The sequence below is a fragment of the Pinus tabuliformis genome, chromosome 7 (genome assembly GCF_031772625.1).
Source record: "Pinus tabuliformis cultivar Carrire ecotype Pingquan chromosome 7, CPIR1, whole genome shotgun sequence".
In the NCBI taxonomy this organism is placed as follows: domain Eukaryota; kingdom Viridiplantae; phylum Streptophyta; class Pinopsida; order Pinales; family Pinaceae; genus Pinus; species Pinus tabuliformis.
Window position 1 is genome coordinate 791352890 of NC_142293.1, and position 6752 is coordinate 791359641.

Below are 6752 nucleotides of genomic sequence, written 5' to 3' on the forward strand. Positions count from 1 at the left end.
TTAGCAAAGACATCCAATCCTAGGGTTTTGCCTTCAAGCCCTAGGCTCAATTCAATTTAACTTTTGCTAGGGTTTAATACATACCCTAGATCATTTAATCTTGCAAACCTTGGATATCATTTTCCAAAATCTAGGGATTCATAGGAGGGAACAAGTAGACGGGGTTTTTCTAATTTAAGTCTCATCTAGGGTTATACTAAAAACTTAAAAACCCATAGATATCAGCATCTGCCATGCAAGCACTGAATGCATTTGATTTCAAGGTCAATTTACTTGGAATGTTATCATAATGATGATGCGGAGTTTTTATGTTTCAAAGGACCAACGTGACCTAAAGGTCTTGAAACATACCATGGAATGTAGAAACTATAGATATCTTTGTGGCATCGTCATACCCTTTTTTATCCTTTTATATGTGTCAATTATTTCTTCAATAGGTGTCCAAGTACAGTGTTGCTTTAAAAATCAATTTGCCTTGACCTGTAAACTTGATCAGAAAACTTAATTAGACAAGATCATTATTCAAAAACATTAGTTGAAGGAAGGTTGACTTTCCTTTTATATAAAACCTTCTGAGATGATAGATGTCATTCCTCAGGACATGGATCTTGATCTGATCTTAAGATGATTTATACAGTTACAAGGCACATACCATTCAAGCTTTATGTCAACTTCATAATAAAATTCAAATTCCTCAAGGAATTCAATCATTTTCAAGTCACTCTTACTATAAGATTCTTGTCAAAGTGTTATGAGATTACTGATAAGACGAGGTTACTACCATACAATGAATGTCTAGTCATCGTAGATTATCAGGTGCTTCTTAAGGAACACAAGCATATCAAGTGTCAAAAATAGCTTAATTGAATTCAAGTCATACCACTTTGTCACAATCGAGATCTACATAAGTATCAAGAATCAAAGCTATGAATTTTGGCCAATGTTGAATGTACTGCTAAGACATGAAAGTTCATATTACTGCCATAGAAGAACAAGATCATTGGCAAATTAGGGTTATTGCAATAGCTTCAGTTCAAAATACCTAAAGTGCTAGTCATAGCGAGTTTTATAACATCAAGGTTATGAATAAGATTATGAATACAATCCTTGGATTTATGGTCACGAAGGCTATCTCACTAATACATCATCAAGATTGCAAATATACCAGCCTAGATCCATCTTAACTCCAGATCTATCAAGTGTCGAGAGGGATCAAATCTCTCGAGGTGCAAACCTCTTTTTTTAATGCAAAACTTGAGGACAGGTTTGCACCTCGAGAGATTTGATCCCTCTCGACGCTTGATAGATCCGAAGTTAAGATGGATCTAGGTTGGTTTCAGTTGTGTGCGGCCAAGGAAAATATATCGAAGATATGATTAATTTTATCAATAATATGTAAATACATCTAATATTAATATAATCATTTTAAATATGCTAAATATGTCTAAGATTATTTTAATTTTAAATTTTCTTAGTTGTCTCAATTTGTTGAGATGATAAATATTGTTAATAACTTTTCTTTCTTTTTTTTCAGACAGAAAAATCATCTTAGATTTATATTAAGATAATATAAAGATCAACAAGACATTGTTTTGGGACAGTGAGAACTGCCCAACTATAACACCATATAGAACGGATTTGACCGATCCCAAGGAAATCAGAGTCAAAAAAGCTACACAGGAAAATATTGTTAATAACTTTAATGATGATGAAATAAAAATTTTGAATGCAAAGTGACAATGTAATAGTGTTGAATGATAGAAAATGTGAATAATAAGAATGTAGTCAATTACAATTAGTCTTTATTGTGATCAATATCAAACTATTTTCTTCTACTATTCTTATTGTCACCCTTATTAGCTTTGTCATCTCTTCATAATGATTATATGAAAATGATAGTTGAAATTGTAAACCATTTAAATATTTACCTTGAGATGTTGCAATAAACATCATACCTTGTCTCTCTTGCTCTCCAATATTAATAAGTTCAATTACTATAACACAAAAATTAATGTACATTGCCAATATTTTTTTGTGCTTACATTAAAATCAATGCACATTGTTAATACAATCACTTTAAAATTAATGTAATATCATACATCCAATTACATCAAATTAGAAATCAACATCTACACTGAAATCAATGCATCTAATGCAAGCAATCAAATAAGATTAGAAAGCAACTTCTACACTGAAATCAATGCATCTAATGCAAACAATCAAATAAAATTATAAATCAACATCTACACTCAAATCAATGCATCTAGTGCAAGTTAGCTTATATGATTAGAAACCAACAACTACACTCAAATAAATGCATTTAGTGCAAGCAATCAAATAGGATTAGAAATCACTATCTACACTGAAATCAATGCATTTAGTGAAAGCAATCAAATAGGATTAGAAATGATTTGCATTGAAATCAATGCATCTAGTGCAAGAAATCAAATATAATTAGAAATCAACATCTACATTGAAATCAATGCATCTAATGCAAGCAATCAAATAGGATTAGAAATCACCATCTACATTAAAATATGTGCATTTAGTGCAAGCAATCAAATAGGATTAGAAATTCTCTACATTTAAATAAATGCATCCAGTGCAAGCAATCAAATATCATTAGAAATCAACATCTACGCTAAAATCAATGCATCTAGTGGAAACAATCAAATAGGATTAGAAATCTCCACATGCACTGATATGAATGCATCTAGTGAAACAAATCATATTCTCTCTCTCCCCCCTCCATCCATATCTATATCTCCCTCCATCTCTCCTTCTTTGTCTCTCTATCTCATCCCCCCAAACACACACGGTCTCTCACTCCATATTTATCAATCTCTTTGTCCCTCCCTCTCTCCATCTCTCTCTTCTTCCCTCTCTGGACCTTCCATCAACATCTCTATCTCCCTTTGTCTCTCTGTATCACCCCTAAAACATACACTCTCTTTCTCCAATCTATATATCTATCCATCCCTCCTCTCCCTCTCCCTCTCTCTCATCCCCTTCTCTCCTTCTCCCCCACTTCTCTCTCTTTCCTCCTGTTCTCCTCTCTCCCTCTCTCTCATCCCCTTCTCTCCTTCTCCCCCACTTCTCTCTCTTTCCTCCTGTTGTCCTCTCTCCCTCTCTCTCCATATTCCTTATCACTCCCTATCTCTCTCTCCACCTTTATCTCTCTATGTATTTCTTCTTACCTCCTCTCTCTCTCCCTCCAACTTCATCTCTATTTCCCTCCATCTCTCCACTCCCTCACATCCTCTCTCTTCCTTCCTCTCTCTCCCTTTCTCTCCCACCTCTCTCTCTCTCTTTACCCTTCAACTTTGTTACTATATCCCTCCCTCTCCTTCTCTCTCATTTTTCTCCCCCTTTTCTCCATCTCTCCTTATTTGTCTATTTATCTTACCCTCAAACATACACTCTCTCTCTCCATCTCTCCCTTGTCACCCCCTCTCTCCCCCTCAAACTCCATCACTTTATCCCTCCCTCTTTGCCCCTCTCCTCCTCTCTCTCATCCTTCTTCTCTCTCACTTTCTCTCCTACCTCCCTCTCCCTTCCCCCATCTCTCTCTCTCTCTCTCTCTTTGCCCTTCAATCCTCACTCTTCCCCCATCACTCTCCTCCTCTCTCTCAAGTCCTCTCTCCCTTTCTCTCCTACCTCCCTCTCTCTTCCCCCATCTCTCTCTCTCCCCTCCAATCCTCTCTCTTCCCCCCCTCTCTATCTCCAACTATGTTACTTTATCCCTTCCTCTCTCCTTTTCTACTTCTTTGTCTCTTTATCTCACCCCTAAACATACACACTCTCTCAATCTCTCCCTTGTCACTCCCTCTCTTTCTCCACTTCTTACTATCTATGTCTTTATTCTTTCCTCCCTCTCTCCCCCTCCAACTCCATCTATGTATCCCTCCATCTCTCCTCTTCTCTCTCGTCCTTCCTCTCTCTCCCTTCCTCTCCTACCTCCCTGTCTCTTCCCCCATCTCTCTCTCTCTGCCCTCCAATCCTCTCATTATCTCCCTCCCTCTCTCCCCTCTCCATCTTTGTGTCTCCCTCTCCCTCTCTCTCTTCATTCCTCCTCTCCCCTCTTTTATTTTACCTCCATCTATCCCTTGTGACTCCCCCTATCTCTCCACCTCTATCACTGTATGACTTTGTTCTTCCCTCCCATATATATCTAGAGTTAATATATATCGTGATATATTAATATATATTATAATATAACAAATCTAGTGTTGTATTAATATAAAGTTATTAAATTTAATAATATTAATATTATAATATATTAATATGAATATTATATTTATTAATAATAATAATAATTTAATATTAATATTAGGGTTAATAATGTTTTTTTGCATAGTATTAATAATAATTTGGTCCATATGCTTCACCTAAATAAAATCTTTTTTTATTGTTCATAAATATAATGTGGATCATGGAGTAAATATAAAAAAAAGTTTATTTTTATTTTTTTACCATACATTTTTTATTTACCATAGTATTTGAACCATAGCCTTGATATATAATTAATGTTGATTTCTAATTCTATTTGATATATTTTTATTTATTTACCATACCTCTTTATACATCTTTTATATTTATTTATTTACCATACCTCTTTTATAAATATGGTAGTTGGACCATGGTATTTAGCCCATGGTATTAAAATGGTATTTGACCCATAGCCTTAAGAAAAAGGTTTGCACCAGATATTTTATCTCTAGTAAATATATAAAGGTTTATGGAAAAAAATAAATAATATTATTATTATTTATTTACCATGCTTCTACAATAAGTATAAAAAGAGGTTTTAGTTATTTACCATACCTCTAGAGTAAGTGTAAAAAGAGGTTTTATTTATTTACCATGCCTCCACTTTATTTATATTTTATTTGTTTACTATATCTTTGGTAAAAAATATTAAAAGATTTTGGGGGTAAGATTTTCAATTCTTTACCTTGAATTAATCTTTCCTTTTGATTTAAGAAATCAAATTGACTTTAGTAAAGGGTAAAATTGTTTAAAATTTTACTTAATTTGGAATTTTAATGTGGTAATTTTTTTTTGTTAAAGGTAAATATATGATCCATTCAAATTCACATATATGATAAAGGAACTATTCAAAGCATGAGATAATTTGCTATACGTAGTTATATTTCAATAATTAATCTTAATCCATTAATAAGATTAAAAAGTTATGTATAATTTAAGATTGGCCAACATTAATTAAAATTGTTAGATCTAAGACTTTTGTGATCCATAATGTAAATATCAGTCCTTCAGAGTAAACATCGTTAAGATTATTTTAGGACGACGGGACACAGTTAGACATGGGATTTTTTTTTTGAGAACGTGACATACTTGGACTTGTTACATGGGATTTTTTTTTTGAGGACATAATGTCATACTGGACTGGGCTGTAGAATGCTGCTCGCAATAAAAAAAGCCACAAAAATTTTAAAATAAAAACAAAACAAAAAAAATCAAACAAAACAAAATAAAATTCAAGGTCACGGATCATGAGCACAGTAATAGAAAGCCTCGGTCAATCTTGTCAAGATAAGGCTTACTATAAGATACAAGCATTGCTATAAGAGACACAAATGGCCATGGATCCATGCGCCAATCATATGAATTTGCACATAGTATATACGATTTTGCATATGCGGTTTTGCACTGAGTTATACGATTTTGCCAACCATAGACTTGCGAAACACATGAAGTAGCTTTCCACATAAAATAGTACACTATACTTAGGGGGTCAGGCTTATCATATAGATCAGAGGAAGAGGTGTCATAATAGCATACATACGATGTTGCTATGAAGTGCAGACTAGACATGACTCATAAATTGCATTGCCTACCTTCAGACTTTGTTCAACTTGCCTCAAAGATAAATGATTACAGTGGCATACAGTGAGCATCAAACAAAAATAGTCATCTGAGATGTCATTCGAGAGAGTTATAAGAACAAAGAACATACAAAATTTGTAGTCATACTTATCTCAGTGCGAAATCATACTTACCATTAGTGTCATCTCCAATCATAGTTGCGAGCCTTCTTTAGTCACTGTTATAAGCCTTCTTTGAACAAGGAAAAGAATCCATCCGAAATTACATAGGAGCCACTTGAGATCACAAAAGGAAGCCAACAGAAAGCCATCTGAAACCATAGAGAGGGACAGACCAAAATTATAGAGAGGCCAACCGAAATCACAGATAGGCTATCCAAATTCACAGAAGGAGGCTATCTGAAATTCAGAGAGGCTTGGGAAACTCACAGATCAACCAACAGGTAACTACATCAAATAATTATTTAACAGTATTTATCCATAACATCATCATACGGTTACACTAAAAAAAAATTCAACATTTTAATCATGAGATGAGCAGTAAAGAAATAACAGAGCAACAAAGAGACGAGACACAAAGAATTAGACCCGAGGCCAAGGTGAAACCCTCAAGGGGAAACCTAGAAAATGCTTTCTTATATGAGAGAGAATTCAATGTCCATCAAAATATCCATAAACAACATGAAAATCATGACAATTACATGTCCATCAAAATATCCATAAACAACATGAAAATCATGACAATTACCAAATTAGGAGCAATTCCTCACATATATAGTCATCATAGGGGGTCGAATGGGTGCCACAAAGGGATCCAGCCAAACTGTCCTTTAGAGGAGCTGATTTGTGATTTGTCATTTTTAAGAGGCATAAATATAATTTTTTATTACCAGTTTTGTCATA